The sequence below is a fragment of the Mobula hypostoma genome, chromosome 17, assembly GCF_963921235.1.
Source record: "Mobula hypostoma chromosome 17, sMobHyp1.1, whole genome shotgun sequence".
NCBI classification, from domain to species: Eukaryota; Metazoa; Chordata; class Chondrichthyes; order Myliobatiformes; family Myliobatidae; genus Mobula; species Mobula hypostoma.
Window position 1 is genome coordinate 11,325,161 of NC_086113.1, and position 17,959 is coordinate 11,343,119.

At 42.6% G+C, this 17,959-nt stretch overlaps 1 long non-coding RNA gene across 2 annotated transcripts in view; it reads right to left on the minus strand.

Annotated features, from left to right (window-relative positions):
• The window catches only part of LOC134357842 (uncharacterized), a 113,332-nt gene that overhangs the window by 75,052 nt on the left and 20,321 nt on the right, over positions 1 to 17,959 (minus strand). The window lies entirely within an intron of this gene.

A 17,959-nucleotide genomic window follows, 5' to 3' on the forward strand; every position in this document is an offset into this window, starting at 1 on the left:
CAACCAGCTCCAATATACGATGTCACCATCCAACAACAAAGGTTCATGGTGAGATCTTGGAAAACATTAACTGTTTCACATGTCTCGGGAGCCTCTCACCAAAGGCTGAAATTAATCTGACTTACAATTATCAGTAAGAGCCTTTGACTGACGGTACAGAAAATTAGCCTTAATGGCTTGATTTGTTATTGAAACATGTGTTGCTTGTGTCAATGACCAACACAGTCCAATGATGTGATGAGAGCAGCCCGCAAGTAATGCTGTTTTTCTGGTGCCAATATAGGATGCCCACAACTTACTAACTCTTACTAATTCATACGACTTTGGAATGTGGAATGAAACCAGAACACCGAGAGGAAATCTATGCAATCAGGGAGAACATAAAAACTCTTTAGAGACAGCAAGCAGCAGGAATCAAACCCCAATCACTGGCGCTAACCATTGCACTACCTTGCCCTCCAAGACTTCAAAATTGACTCAGATCTCATGGCCTCCTGGGCAGCTCTCCAACATGCTGCCGAGATTTAGATTATCTTATAGCAGGCACTTAGACCAAAAGATATAGGAGCAGAATTAAGTCATTTATCCCATCAAGTCTGCTCTGCCCTTCCATCATGGCTGATCCCGGATCCCACTCAACCCTTTACACCTGCCTTCTCACCATATTCTTTGATGCCCTGAGTGATCAGGAAACTATCAACTTCTGCCTTAAATATAGTCACGGACTTGGCCTTCACCGCTGTCTGTGGCAGAGCATTCCACAGATTCTCTACCCTCTGGCTAAAAAATGTCCTCCTTACCACTGTTCTAAAAGGTCTCCCCTCAATTTTGAGACTGTGCTCTCTAGTTCTGGATACCCCCACCATAGGAAACATCCTCTCCACGTCCACCCTATCGATTTGAGAGTACTGCACAGATACAAACAATTTTTTTTTCCCACAATTCTCCAAATTCATCAGCCTTACATCCTCAGGGGGTCCTAAGTACTCTCACTCAGCTCTGCTGGAGCAGTGACCCTTTCAATTATTTAAACTAGAAACCATCCAGGCTATGTTCATTTCTCATTGGTGCGATTGGGAAGAATGTGTAGGAGCCTCAGGACCCGCACCACCAGGTTCAGGAACAGTTATTACCCTTCAACCATCAGGGTCTTGAACCAGAGGGGATAACTCCACTCTCCTAAACACTGAACTGATTCCACAACCACTGGACTCACTTTCAAGATCTCTACAACTTATCAGTGTTATTTATTTATTTATTTGTATTTGCAATTTGCCGCCTTCTGCTCATTGTTTATTTGTCAGTCTTTGCGTGCAATTTTTCATTGATTCTATTGTTTTTTTTCTTCTGCTGTGAATGCCTGGAAGAAAATGAATCTCAGCATAGTATATGGTGCATATATGTACCTTGGTAATAAATTAACTTTGGATATTGATCTTTAGAAACAGTCTACTCCAATCTATATTTTGGAAAGAGATTATGAGACAGACGGAGGAAATTTTTCAAGGAAGTTCTCATGAACTTCTTGGGGAAAAAAAGTTGCATCATCTCCATTGACTCCTGGAAATCCTTGGCCCCAGAGCACTCAAAATGAAGGAAGAGTATTGGGGATGGCACTGAGAACCTCAAGTACTGTACATGATCTCCAAAGCCCAGCGTAAATGCTGGAAAGAGTGCCCTACGTTATTAACTACCCACTCACTCACATCCTGACCAATCTGTGGAAGAGTCTACAGTTCACACATTGGCTCATCAGTCCCCTAAGAACTCTGGTCCAAATGCATCAATGTCATGACCAAGAAAGCTCACCACTTCATCCAGAGAAATCCAATAGGTTCTCGTCAACCCTTAAGCAATTTTTATCAATATATCACAGAGAGCATTCGATCTGGATGCATAATGTCTTGCTATGGTAACAGTTCTGCATGTGAACGCAAGAAACTGCAGAGCGCCAAGGACGCAGCTCTGCACATCACAGAAACCAGTCTCCTCACTGCGGACTCTGTCTATACTTCTCACTGCCTCAGTAAAGCAGCCAGCATTGTCAAAAGTTCCACCCACCTGCTCATTCTCTCTTCTCCCCTCTCCCATTAGGCAGAAGATACAAACGCCTGAAAGCATGTACCACCAGGCTCAAGGACAGCTGTTATCCTGCTATCAGATTCTTGGATGGACCTCTTGCAATGAAACTAACTCTTGGCCTCAATCTAACTTTGCACTTTATTGTTTACCTGCACTGCCCCTTCTGCGTGCTCATCACTGTTCCGATGAAGGGTCTCGGCTCAAAACCTCGACTGTTTACTCTTTCCCATAGATGCTGCCTGGCCTGCTGAGTTCCTCCAGCATTTTGTATGTGTGTGGCCTGCATTTTCTCTGTAGCTTTTATTTATTTGGCGTTGTCACTGTTTTGTTTTGTTCTAGCTCAATGCACTGTGTAACGATCTGACCTGCACGAATAGTATGCAAGACAAACTTTTCACTGTATCTTGGTACATGTGACCATAATAAACCAATTCAAATGCAGCCATTATGTAATAAATTCCCTAATGGGCTGCCAAAGAAAAAGCAGGAAATCCACACAGCAGAACAAGTATGGTGAGCATAGCCAGGGTATCTAGAGCACTTGCATGAGAGAGCAGCAATGCAGTTTAACTGAACTGAAACGAACTAGAAAGCATCGATCCAGAAGTATTTGCATAAATGCAAATTAAACATGCTTGCATTGATTTTATCTTGTAATTAATTTGCAATTAATCTGAAATCAAATGTCCTGATTTTGCTATCATAAAAATAATGAACGAAAATTAATCATGCACAAGTGTGAAAAAAAAATTAGGTTATTTTTAAATATACTTCAATGCTTGATTTTGTATTTTACAGTCAGTGGACACTTTATTAGGTACGTATCAGTACGTCTGCTCATTAATGCAAATATCTAATCAGCCAATCATGTGCAAGCAACTCAATACATAAAAAGCATGCAGGCATGGTCAAGAGGTTCAGTTGTTGTTCAGACCAAATATCAGAATGGGGAAGAGATATGATCTAAGTGACTTTGGCAGTGGAATGATTGTTGACGCCAGATGGGGTGCTCTGAGGATTCCAGAAGCTGCTGAATTCCCAGGGTATTCGAGTACAACAGTCTCTAAAGTAGAGGTACCCAACCTTTTTAAAGCCATGAAGGCTTGCCATTAATCAAGGGGTCTGTAGACCCCTGGGTGAGAAGCGCTGCTCTGGAGTTTACAGAGAATGCACTAAGAAACAAAAAAAAATCCATCGAGTGGCAGTTCTGTGTATAACACCTTGTTAATGAGAGAGGTCCAAGGAGAATGGCCAGACTGGTTCAAGCAGACAGGAAGGTGACAGTAACTCAAATAACTACGTGTTACCACAGTGGTGGGCAGAAGAGCATCTCTGAATGCACAACATGTCGAACCTTGAAGTGGGTGGGCTACAGCAGCAGAAGACCCAAACATAACACTCAGAGGCCATGTTTTAGGTACAGCAGTTATCTAATAAAGTGACCTCTGAGTGTATGCTGCGTGCCCAGATTAGTATTTTTTCTTCAGACAGCATTGATAAAACTTTCATTATAGTATAACGCTTTGTGAGATCTTGCCACACTTAAATTAACTGTTATGTTTCCTGTGTTACAAGAGTGACCATAGTTCAAGATTGCTAAAAACAACCGTCAGAATCAGAACCAGGTTTATTGTCACTGATATAGAGTGCGTTGTGAAAATTTGTTGTGTCGTGGCACAAGTATAGTGCAAAACATAAGAATAACCAAAAGTTATAACAACAAATAACTAAATAGTGCAAGGCAGTGTTCATGAACTGTTCAGAAATCTGATGGTAGAGGGGAAGAAGCTGCTCCTAAAATACTGAGTGTGCGTCTTCAGGCTCTTGTGCCTTCTCCCTGATGGTAGTAAAGGGAAGAGGGCATTTCCCAGGTGATGTGGGTCCTTTGTGATGGATGCTGTCTTCTGAAGATGTCCTCAATGGAGGAGAGGTTTGTGTCCGTGATAGAGCTGACTGAGTGCAGAACCCTCTGTAGCGTCTCGCAATCCCGCGCATTGGCGGCTGCGCACCAGGCAGTGATGCAACCAATCAGAATGCTTTCCGCCATACGTTTGTAAAACAAAATGCTGTTCTTTGGTAGCATACCAAATCTCTTCACTGGTGGACATCCTACAGGACTGAATAGATGAAAATCGCTTTCATTCTTCAATCTTTCTCTGCCTTTCAAACTTGGGTGAGGTGTGGAGAGAGCCCTTATGCTGGGGGCTGATGTCTGTGGCTGAATTTGGAAGGTTCAAGGAAAAAGAAGGAATTGATAGTTGGGGCCACACTGTGTTAATGGAGGACTGATGAAAAGACTAACTAAATTAACTCCTAGTACAAAAAGGTAGTTTTATACAGAAAGATCATTTGGAACTTTGAAGAAAGAAAGTGATCTATCTAAAATCCTGAGAGACCTTCCCTGGGTGGGGGGAATCTAGAACAAGCATTAATTTCCATTGCACTAGAATATAAAAGCAAGGGTGGTAATGCTGAGGCTTTAGAAGGCATCGGTCAAGCCACATTTGGAGTATTGCATGCAACTTAGGGTCCCAAATCTAAGAAAGGATGTGCTGGCAGCGGAGAAAGTCCAGAAGTGGTTTACAAGAATGATCCTAAGAATGAAAGGGTTAAGGTGGGAGGAGCATATGATGGCTCTAGGCCTATCCTCACTGGAGTTTAGAAGAAAGAAGGGGGAACTCATTGAAGCCTACCAAATGCTGAAAGTCTGAGATAGAGTGGATGTGAAGAGGATGTCTCAAATAGTGGGAGTCTATGGCCAGAGGACACAAGCTCAAAGTACAAGGACATCTCATTAGAACAGAGAAAACCCTTTAGCCAGAGATGGTGAATCTATGGAATTCATTGCCACAGACAGCTGTGAAAGCCAAGTTATCAGGTGTATTTAAAGTGAAGGTGCACGGGTTCTTGATTAGTAAGGGTGTCAAAGGTTACGGGGAGATGGCAGGAAAGTGAAGCTGGGAGAGAAAATAAATCAGCTATAATTGAATGGCAGAACAGACTTGGTGGGCTGAATAGCCTAATTCTGCTCCTCTGTCCGACGGTCTAACAAGGGTACATAGTGTCAAGAAACATAGTCAACTGTGAAATGAGGAAGAATTCAAGGAAGGCACGACAGCAGCTATATTTCATTAGGAGTTTGAGGAGATTTCGGATGTCACCAAAGACATCTGCAAATTTCTACATTTTAACTACATGGAGAACATTCTAACTGGCTGCATCACCATTTTGTATGGAGCGGCGGGGGGGGGGGCATGGCACAGGATCGAATAAGCTGCAGGAGGACGTAGACTTAGTCACTTTCATCATGAGCACTAGCCTCTCCAGCATCCAAGTCATCTTCAAGGAGCGATGCCTCAGAAAGGTGGTATCCATCATTAAGGACCCCCATCACCCAGGACATGCCCTCTTCTCATTGCTACCATCAGGGAGGAGGTACAGGAACCCGAAGACACCCACTCAATGATTCAGGAACAGCCTCTTCCCCTCTACCATCAGATTTCTGAATGGACATCGAATCCATGAGCACCACCTCACTAATTTTAATTCTCTTTGTGCACTACCTATTTAATATAACTTTTTAAATATGTATATACTTACTGTAATTTACAGCTTTTATTATTATGTAATGCAATAACAAATTTAACGACATACACTGTTAATATTTTACCTGATTCTGATTCTAAATGATTTCTCTGGTGACCAGCCTTCTTTTAATATTTCTACTCCAGAGGGTTGTGGGGGGGGGGGGGGCTGGTTCATTAAATACATCAGCTAAATTACATAACTTGTTTTTAGGGTGTAGAGGAAATCGAGGTTAATGGGACCAGGCAGAAAAATGAAATTGAGGATGAGATCAGATTTGGCCGTGAACCTTTTGAGTGGCGGAACAGGCTCAGGAGGCTTTCATGACCTACTCCTGTTCCCATTTCTTACGGGAAGTAGCTACTAAGCTTCCAGATTTGGATAAGGCTGACTTAAAGTGTGATGAGAAGCAGAGTCCCCAAGGTAAGCTGGACAAATCTGTTAATGGATAAAGTGACAGAAGATCAGTTGGAGGTGTTCAAAAGAGAACAATGCAATGCAGTTCATATCCCAGAGGGGGCAAGAGCTTTGGCTGCCAGATTAAAAAAGAGCCGAGGATGACTAATGAGGTAAGGGACAACGCAAAGCTAAAAGGAAGAACGTCTAAAGTTTTAAAAAGTAGTACAGATCCTAAGAAAGATGTAAAGAACAAAAAGCGGATGAAAAGAGAATATGTAACAGGCAACATTCAAGAGAAATCAAAATCAGACAAGAAAAAGTACATAATCAAAAACAATGAAAAGCCCCTTGAAAATCATAATGATTCTAATGAAAAGAACACTGCTGAAAAGAACATTGCTTTTCCTAAAATCTGGTAATTCCTCTCCCTCCCTGCTCCCTTTCTCTCTTTCTCCATTCCCATTCTGGCTTCCCTCTTACCCCTTCTCTTCTCATCGCCTGCCTATCACCTCCTTCTGGTGCCCCTGCTCCTTCCCTTTCACCCATGGTCCACTGTCCTCTCTGATCAGATTCCGTCTTCTTCAGCCCTTCACCTTTTCCACCTATCATCTCCCCACATCTCACTTCATTTCCTCCCCCTCACCACTCACCAACTTCCCCATCACCTGGTCTCACCAATCACCTACCAGCTTGTACTCCTTCTCCCACCCTTCCATCATCTTATCCTAGCTTCTTTGTTTCTAATCCCGATGAAGGGCCTCAGCTCGAAACTTTGACTATCTATTCATTTCATAAATGCTGCCTGACCTGCTGAGTTCCTCCCCGTCATGTGTGTTGCTAAGCAACTATTAAATCAATGGGCAAACACTGGTGACCTCAGTGAGAGGTGCCCATGAAAATGTAACAACGATTGAACTCCCTCACTCAGAAGGTGCAGAGAGTGTGGAATGAGTTGCCAGGGGACACTGGGGGACATGGGCTCAATTGTAATATTTAAGAGGTTTGGGTAAGTATATGGATGGGAGGGATATGAAGGGCCTAAGGTCCTGGTGCAGGTAGGTGGGACTAACCCGAAGACCAGGCCTGAATGGACTAAGTGAGCCAAAGATCCACTTTCTGAGAAAGAATGTTCTATGACTATATAATAAAGATAAAGATTAGCTTTACAGTTGCATACAGTTCTGAGCAAAAGTCTTAGGCACATATATATGGCTATTTTTGTAAGTTTCTTTCTCAAGGCACACATCAGATTTCAAAGTAAATTTATTATCAAAGTGCCTACAGTACTGTGCAAACGTCTTCAGCACCCTAGCTATATAAATGTGTCTAAGACTTTTGCACGGTACTGTAGTAATCTTAGGTATTGCACTATACGGTTGCCACAAAAAAAAGAATCAAATTTCATGACACATGTGAGTGAAGATAAACCAGATTCTGATGTGGGTCTCTGTTGTGGACTGAGAGTGGGAAGGGGCCAGGGAGAGGGGAGGGAGTGGGAAGCGTCAGACATACAACAGTACTGATCGATAATGATCAGGAAACCAACTGTTTGGTATCACATGACCTTGCCTGGTGCCTCAGGGCTGCGCGAGTCTGCACCCACGCACCCACATCCCTGTCACTCCTTCCTGCCACCTGTCCCACACCCCTCCCGCAGCACTCTACCGTCACCATTCCCAACAGCCTTTGCTCCCACCAGACTCAGAAACTCACTTTCCGCTCCTCATTGACAAACAGTCGACTGTGCAAATGTTTTAGGCACCCTATCTATGTATATGTATGCCAAAGAATTTTGCACAGTACTGAACTTGGAAGCGTACCATGAAATACATTGTTTGCATCAAGTCAGATCAGCAAGGATGGTGGGGGGCAGCCCGCATGTGTTGCCACACTTCTGGCGCAAACGCAGCACGCCCACAACTTAGTAACCCCAACCATATATCTTTGGAATGTGGGAAGAAACCCAATTTGTCAAGGGGTAATGAATGCACAAACACCTTACAGATAACGACAGGAATTGAACTGCGATCTTATAGCTGGTGCTGTAATAATGTTACGCTAACCGTTTCCGAGCAGCACAATGTCTGTCACCTGAGCAGGAGGTCAGGTACAGGATTTAATGCAACTGCCTGAGTGACTGAGGAGTTGACACAGTCAACAAACCAGGAAGGAAAAAGCACCAAGCTGAGATCAAACGTAAATATTTTGCATAAAACTTAATAAATACACACAATAGAAAGTTGACAACCAATATAAAATAATCAGATTTATTTTAAAAAAAGAATATATTTTTCTTGCATATGTTACAGTACTCAGGGGACCTTAAAAAAATGGACCATTCTGCCCTTTCGAGCTTGTGCTATCTTTCAATATGATCATGCTGATCATATCCAAATTCAGCAAACTGCTTCCACTTTGTCCCACAACCCTTGGTGCCTTTAGCCTGAAGAATTATCTGCAATTCCTCTTGGATCTCTCACTGATCTCGCTTTGTTGGGTCTGGTTATTTTGTGATCCAAGTGTTCTTCCTAAGTCAAGAACGAGGCATAAACACTCATTGCTTCTGATCATTTTATTAAGTGTTACAACTGTAGAAAACAAACATGTTGTGTATTCGATTATCAGTAATATTTGAGTAATGTTGATTAAGTTTTCTTCGTTTGCTTACAGCTTATATGTAAAAAATACGTGAATGGGATGCGTCATGACATTACCATGTCATAAATGTGAGCCTCACTAAAAGTAAGGAGGAAGGAAGCAATACACACAAGATGCTGGAGGAACTCAGTAGGCCAGGCAGCATCTGTGGAAAAGGATAAACTGTCGATGATTTGGGCCCAGACCGTTCATCAGGACTTTGATGAAATTTCAACTTCCATAGATGCTGCCTGGCCTGCTGAGTTCCTCCAGCATTTTGTGTGCGTTGAGTGGATTTCTAGCTTCTGCAGATTTTCTCTTGTTTGAGGAAGGGAGTAAACCCATTTTCCTGCTTTCCTTTCGATTATTTTGGGAGTCACAAAATATCACAATGAAAAAGAGAAGCTGAAAAAGAAAGAAAAGATAAAAGGAAAAAGTAGTTGTGGTTGTCTCATACTCAGACTAGAGATAACAAAAATTCCAGTGATAAAATAGCTAGATTCAAGTGTTGTGACACCTGCTACTGAAAACTAAGAAATTTCTTGAAAAATATGGATGCAGCTGTACCAGCGTTACTGGAAAATGCACTGAACAATTACATGTAAATAGGCAATTATATAATATAAGCAAAGATAGGTAAGTTGAACTACTAGAAGGTACAAATAACAATTCTATACTGAATCCAACAGCTTTATCTGTTTATTTATTATTTGTTTGTGTGTTTATTTTTTTTTAACCAATGCAGCGCCTTCCAGCCCTCATACCATCCCAGCAAGCCCAGACAAATCCATTAATGCTAACCTAATCAAGGGTCAATTTACAATGACCAATTAACCTACCCGCTATGTTTCTGGGCTGTGGGAGGAAACCGGAGCACCTGGAGGAAACACACACATTCCATGGGGAGGCCTACAGAATCTCCTTACAGAATGGCGGTGGAATTGAACTCCAAACTCTGAAACACCCTGAGCAGTAACAGCGTCGCTCTAACCGCGATGCCACCATGACGAGTTTCACAGGTTCACTACATTCCCTCCTCCACCAACGCACAGTGACAGCAGTGTGTGCTGTCTACATGATGTAATGCAGAACAAAGACTTGCTAGACAGCACTTTTCAAACCCATGACCTCTACCAGCTAGGACAAGGGCATCAAAAGCATGCAAACACCACCATTTGCAAGTTGCCCTTCAAGCCATCCACCATCACACCACACATGGTGTGAGCAGAATTATCTGCAGCTTAATGTGAAAAAGACTAAGGAGCTGGTGGTAGACCTGAGGAGAGCTAAGGTACCGGTGACCCCTGTTTCCATCCAGGGGGTCAGTGTGGACATGGTGGAGGATTACAAATACCTGGGGATACGAATTGACAATAAACTGGACTGGTCAAAGAACACTGAGGCTGTCTACAAGAAGGGTCAGAGCCGTCTCTATTTCCTGAGGAGACTGAGGTCCTTTAACATCTGCCGGACGATGCTGAGGATGTTCTACGAGTCTGTGGTGGCCAGTGCGATCATGTTTGCTGTTGTGTGCTGGGGCAGCAGGCTGAGGGTAGCAGACACCAACAGAATCAACAAACTCATTCGTAAGGCCAGTGATGTTGCGGGGATGGAACTGGACTCTCTCACGGTGGTGTCTGAAAAGAGGATGCTGTCCAAGTCGCATGCCATCTTGGACAATGTCTCCCATCCACTACATAATGTACTGGTTGGGCACAGGAGTACATTCAGCCAGAGACTCATTCCTCCGAGATGCAGCACTGAGCATCATAGGAAGTCATTCCTGCCTGTGGCCATCAAACTTTACAACTCCTCCCTTGGAGGGTCAGACATCCTGAGCCAATGGGCTGGTCCTGGACTTATTTCATAATTTACTGGCATAATTTACATATTACTATTTAACTATTTATGGTTCTATTACTATTTATTATTTATGGTGCCACTGTAACAAAAACCAATTTCCCCCGGGATCAATAAAGTATGACTATGACTATTCTTAACTCGGAAATATATCACCGCTTCTTCACACTCACTGGGACAAAATGGTGGAACTCTCTCCCTCACAGCAGTGTTGGGAATAGCTACACCTCAGTGACTGTAGTGGTTCTAGAAGGTAGATCACCACTACATATTCAAGAGCAACTAAAGATAGACAATTGAATGCTGGCTTGGCCTGGAAGCCCTGGAATAAATAAATTTAAAAAACTGAGTGAAGAATTTTTTGTTCCCCTCAGCCCCGCACTGATTAGTCTTTATTCTATGACTAGTCCCGGACTCTCTCACCACTGGGGACATCCTTCCTGCAATTAATCTGTCCAATTGGAACGTAGAACAGTACAGCACAGAAACAGGCCCTTCGGCTAACAAAATGTGTGCCGAACGCAATACCTAATTAAACTAAATCTCTTCTGCCTGTACATGATTCATATTCTGCCCCCCACCTAATTCCCCACATTTTTTATGTCGTGGACCTATACCATTAACCAAAGTGGACTCCAGGTTGGGAAGCCCTGCCCTACATCTTTATGTGTCTATCTAAAAACCTCTTAATTACCATTAAAACGCAAACAACAGGAATTCTGCAGATGCTGGAAATTCAAGCAACATACATCAAAGTTGCTGGTGAACGCAGCAGGCCAAGCAGCATCTATAGGAAGAGGCGGTTAGTCCTGACGAAGGGTCTCGGCCTGAAACGTCGACTGCGCCTCTTCCTATAGATGCTGCTTGGCCTGCTGCGTTCACCAGCAACTTTGATGTATGTTCCTTAATTACCATTAGCATATCTGCCTCCACCATGACGAGGCATCTACTACTCTATAAAATCTGAACTACAGCCTGCAAAGAAAACGATCCTACTGCCATCTGATGGGTAATTTTACCTTTGATGAACTCCCCTCCCTTTTGCAATATTAGTTTCTTCGCAATATCTGGCATCCTCCTTCCCCTCCCCCCACCTTTTTTGTTCCGCTCTCTCTCCCCTTCCTTTCCAGTCCTGATGAAGGGTCTCCGTCCAAAATGTCAACTCTTTATTCATTTCCACAGATGCTGTCTGATCTGCTGAGTTCTTCCAGCATTTTGTATGTGTTGCTTTGATTTCCAGCATCTGAAGAATTTTTCATGCTTGTGATTATTTGGTATCCTGTCTCCTTCCTTTCCTGTAAACACTGAGAAATGTTAGGGGCCATGCAAACAGCAATTACAGAGATTAATAATCTATCACCATGAAACTCACAGGTGCTCCTAAAGAATGTATCAATCCAAAGGACTTTGTTGAGGAAACGCTAGATCTGCTTTGGAGGAAACCTTAGTGTGGTTCTGTGTGGAAGGAGGTATCATTGGTTGCATCACCATTTGGTATGGAGGGCCTCTGCACAGGAACATAAAAAGCTGCAGAAAGTTGTAAACTCAGCCAGCTTCATCATGGCCTTCCCAGCATCCAAAACACTTTCAAAAGATGATACCTTATCTGTCATTAAGGAACCCCATCACCCAGGACATGCTCTCTTCTCATTGCTATCATCAGCCAGACCTGAAGGCACACATTCAACATTTCAGGAACAGCTTCTTCCCCACTGACATCAGGTTTCTGAATGACAATGAACCCATCTACACTGCTTCACTCTTTTTTGCTCTATTTTTGCACTACCTAATTTTATATATAAGACCATAAGATATAGGAGCAGAATTAGGCCATTTGGCCCATCGAGTCTGCTCTGCCATATATACTACTTAATATAATTTATGGTTTTTAATTATGTATTTCATTGTACTGCTGCTGCGAAACAACATATTTCACGACATATACCAGTGATATTGTACCTGATTTTGATCCTGAGGTAGCATTTCCATCAATGGAACACCACTGGTGTCACCGCTTTGCCTCCATTACAGGTGGCTGGTTCCATAAGAAGTCCGATTGCTGGTCAGGCAAAATCACATCAATCACTCTCCCTCTTCCCCCCTCGGCACTATTGTAAACCTCCCTCTGAACAGTAAGATTTTCCCAATTATCTCTTTACATCACCTTCCTGTTAAAGGAGGTAACAACAAGGAACCAAGCAGAATGTAAAGCAATTTCTTCTGATTACAATTACTTGCACTGACAACCTGAAAATCTGTTTATCCATCTTCACAAAGCAAAACCACTACATTTCATAGCAGTTATCCAGTGCCCCAGGAGACAGTTCTTCATCTAATTCACTTAATCTTCTTCTATAAGAAGCAGACAAAACGCATAACTCATGGATACTGACTTGAAAAGAAGGATGTTCAAGGTATGTCATTACTTCAAGTGGACTGAGGTCAGTCTTTGAAGACAGACAGCAAATGACAGATGACAGAGATGAAGACAGTCCACTCTTCAGCCTCGAACCAGACTCTCTTCCCAGAGCCTTCTTTTTGCGATGGCACGATTTGTTCATCGGCAACTCATTGGAATCAGGATCAGGTTTATTATCACAGACATGTGTCATAAAATTTATTGTTTTGTGGAAACAGTACTGTGAAAGGCATAAAATATACTATTAATTATAATGAGAAATATATTAAAAATTAAATAGGTAGTGCAAAAATAATGAGGTAGTGTTCATGGACCATTCAGAAATGTGATGGTGGAGGGGAAGGAGCTATTCCTAAAACATTGAGTGTATGTCTCCCTGATGGTAGTAATGAGAAAAGGGCATGTTCTGGGTGGTGGAAGTACCTAATGATGGATGTTGCCTTTTTGAGGCATTGCCTTTGGAAATGTTTTTGAAGCTATCCCTAGTTCTTCAGTATTTCTGGCAGATTTCTGTGGTTTCTAAGAAGATGACACAATAACCAGCAATCAATGAATACCACTTGACAAGCAAAATCATCCTTGACCAGAAATGCAGAAATGCAGAATGCCTAGTTATTACATTCAAGAGGGTTTTGTCATCAGCAAATCCGGAGTCCGAGGGCCCATCATCTGCGATACAGAAGACCAAACCCAAAAGTTAGCCAAAAGTTCAGAAGTCGCGGCCCGGTGTCCGAAACCCTTAGTCTACGAGTTCATTGCTGAAGTCGGAGGCTGATGTCTGCAAGTCCATCAGCGGCCGGAGGCCCAGCCTGTGCTGGGGTTAGAGGACTCTGTGTATGAGTGGGTGGATGGGAGCGAGGAAAAGGGTTTGCTTGCAGTTGTCGTTTGCGGCTGTTGTTCTGCTGGACGTTGTGGGTTATGCTGGTGCTGGACTGTGTGGCCTGCTCCCAGCACATCACTAGGTTGTATTGGTTGTTAACACGAACGACACATTTCACTGCACATTTTGGTGTACCTGTGATAAATAAATAAATATTAAATCTGATCCATCTGCAACTACCATTTGCACCCACATTGTGAATGAACTTCAGGAAATCTGTGGAAGTCTGAGACCAGGGTAACACCTCAGGGATCGGTTCTCTGAGAACCTTGCTGTTTCTGATATTCTGTATATCAATGATGTAGATTTGAATCTAGGTGTAAGAGTGAGTGTAAGAATGCAGAGGACACAAAAATTTTCTGAGTGGTAGATAGCTAAGGATGTTGTTTCGGGCTACAACAGAATGTAGATCAGATAGAAAGTTGGGCAGAGCATTGACAGATGGAGTTTAATCCCAAAAAGTGTCAGAGGAGTTAAATAGGGGTGGGACATGGCACTGAGCCAAGAAATGCTGATCAAAAGAGGGAGCTAAGGATCGATGTTCCTTCTAATTTTTTTTTTGCAGCTGTGTGGACCAACCATTTCTCTGAGCAGGAAATTTTTACACGGCATGAAAACTGCACAACACTTTAAATTTTTTAATAGCCATACTATGAATATTTAGAATGAAAATTGAAAAATCACATACTTCTGATTTTATTTATTAATTGAAAGGTCATATGAAATGCAGTACAAAGAAAATCTTCCATGTTTCATAAACATTTTCCAGCTGTGTCCAATTCCTCTGCACGGCAACAAAGGCTATGTGCGCGAAAGCATTTCAGTTCATGTGTGGCCGTGCACCCACTCAGCTTAGAGCGAACAATGCTAAGGATACAAATCCACAGATCCCTGAAAATGCTGGGACAGTTAGATGGGTGGTGAAGAAGAAATATGGCACATTGCCTTAATAGATCAAGGCATGATATATAAAAGATAGGACATTATGTTTCTATTTTGCAAAATGCCAGCTAGTTGAGATGAAAAGGAACGACAGGCTAAGTCATTGTGGTAAACAGTACTGTGCAAAAGTCTTTTTCAACATGGAGCAGAGAGCAAGTTTGTAAATCTGATGGGAGCAAAGGCTTAGATGTGTGTGTGTGTATATATATATATATCCAAGAAATTCCTCCACATCTCTGTTCTAAAGCAACGTCCCTCTATTCTGAGGCTGGGCCCTCTGGTCCTAGATTCTCCCACTATAGAAACATCCTTGATGTTGGTGCCAGACGGGATGGTTTGAGTATCTCAGAAACTGCAGATCTCCTGGGGTTTTCATGCATTCTCCAGAGATTACAGAGAATGGTGCCAAAAAAACAAAAAGAAAATATCCAGTGAGCAGCATTTCTTTGAGGAAAATGCCTTGTTAATGGGGGCGGGGGTCAGAGGTGAATGGCCAGACTGGTTCAAGATGACAAGAAGCCGACAGTAACTCAAATAACCACGTGTTACAACAGCGGTGTGTAGAAGAGCATCTCTGAATGCAGAACACATCGAGCCCTGAAGTGGATGGGCTACCGCAGCAGAAGACCAGGAACGTACACACAGTGGCTACTTTATTAGTTACAGGAGGTGCCGAATATCGTGGCCACCGAGTGAATCTGAATCGAAAGCTTTGATGTTAATGAGGACATAGATATAAGAGTAGCCAGTTGAGGAGAAAGCATCAAAAGCACTCACACTTATTATCATCCTCTGCCTTTTGTATCCTGTGTCTCTGGACACTGCTGAAAGGAGTTTGTTTGTCTTTATTGCGATCTTATCTACTTCTGCATGTACAGTCCCCTGTTCTGTACAATAAGGCCCTTTTACGTTTCCACTTCATTAAACAGTGTGCCATTAAATGGAACCCTATAATTCTTACTCTCAGCGTGTACTGCCTCACATGTCACCTCATAGAATTCATGTTACTAACTAACTGCTGTTGTCTTGGCAGAGCAACTGAAATCAAACAACCGCCAGTACTTTTTCTCCCCCACAGTCCATGGCGATGAAAACACGCAGCAGCTCCACATACTCTCACAAGCAAGCTGCAAGAAGCAGGGGAGGGGTAGTGACTAGGGAAGACCGGCTGACACACTAGGTTTTGGATAGTTGTTCAGGATACTCCTGCTCCCCCAGTCCCCAACGAAAGCAAGTAAGTAATTTCTGAAATTGGTGTTTAAAAACTCTATCTTGTTCCTCTTTCTCTGATCATAGACTATGGCAGCTTTGTTGCTGGTTCAATTTGCAGTCGTGTTTATACCACACTCTGGTTAGATCACACTTGGAAAATTGTGTTCAGTTCTGGCTATAGGAAAGATGCAGAAGCTTTAGAGACGGTGCAGAGGAGATTTACCAGGATGCTGCCTGGATTACAGAACATGTCTTATGTGGAAAGGTTGAGCAAGCTTGGGCTTTTCTCTTTGGAGTGAAGGAGGATGAGAGGTGACTTGATAGAGATGTTCAAGATGATAAGAAGCATTGGTAGTGTGGACAGCCAGCACCTTTTTCCCAGGATGGAAATAGCTGTTACAAGAGGACATAATTTTAAGATGATTGAGGGAAGTATAAGAGGAATATTACAGGTAGTTTTTCTTAGAAAGTGGTGGGTACGTAGAACACGCTGCCAGAGATGTTGGTAGAGGCAGATACATTAGTGACATTTAAGAGACTCTTAGATTAGCACATGGATGGTAGAAAATGGAGGGTTATGTAGGGGGGAAGGGTTAGATTTATCATGGAGTAGGTTAAAAGGGCCATAGGGCCTGTACTGTTCTATGCTGTATATCATGCCTACTTTCGCCATCTTGACTGGCCGTGTTCCCCAGGAGGCATTTTTCCTCAGTCACACCAGATGGAGTAGATCTGCTCCCTGGATTAGTTTGACCCATGAGTGACATTGTTCCCACGTCGCCCCACAATACCTCTCCACCTCGTCTAACACTCTCTTCCTTTGCCCACTCGATGTGCATACCGTACTTTCTGACTGACTGGATAACCTCCACAATCAAATCATCACAAGCTTGATAAATTAAAATTTAGAGACAATCGAGTTATCCCTTGTTAAAAGAAATATTTCTTTCACTAGGTCTCTAACAGTCATTTTCCACTGGTTAAAAAACATGCAGTCGCTTCCATCTTTATTTTCTCACATACTCATTTCCAGTTTTACTAAGAACAGCAGTTGAAATGGAAAACAACACCCACTACCATTTTTGCTCACCATTTTTGTCTCATCGTTTTATTTTTGTTCTATTAACTCACGTGGCCCTTAACATTGTCAATGACCCCTCCCATCCATCCCACTATCTCTTTGACCCCCTACCATCAGGCAGGAGTTACCATAGCGTTAGGATGAGAACTGTTAGGATGGGAAACAGCTTCTTTCCCCGGGCCCCACGATTACTGAACTGCCAGGCCTCGTCACATATGAAGTGCCAGTAGTGTCATACTGTTTACTTTTTCCTTTGTGTTGTTAATGCATTCTATGTTAAATGTCAATATTCTATATATTTTAATTATTTGTTAATTTACTTGTGGTAATATCACTTTACGTGTGTTTGAGTTATATGTACTGCGATGTGCACTTGGTCTGGAGGAACGTTGTTTCACATGCATGTATATGGCAAACCTGAACCTGAGAAAAGAGTAATAAGCAAATACTTGACAATGTCCATTGGGGGAAATAGCTGGAGCCCAATTTTAACTCTAACATTAACAAACAGATTAATTCATGTACATAAAAATTACTGAAGATCAGCATAAACCATGTGAAGTGGTTCTCAGTATCACAGACATACAAGAAATTCTGGGAATCTGGATCAACACACACAAAATTCTGGAGGAACTGTGAAGGTCAGGCAGCATCTATAGAGGGAAATAAACATGAAGGGCCTCGGGCCTCAAACGTCGATTGCTCATTCACCTCCATAAATGTTGCCAGACCTGCTGGGTTCCTCCAGCATTTTTTACTTGTTGATTCTCGATACATCTGGGTTCAAAAGATTACCTGAGCTACATTATACTGATAAAACGAGAACCTCCTTTAACATAAGTCGAGCACAGCACAATTCAAG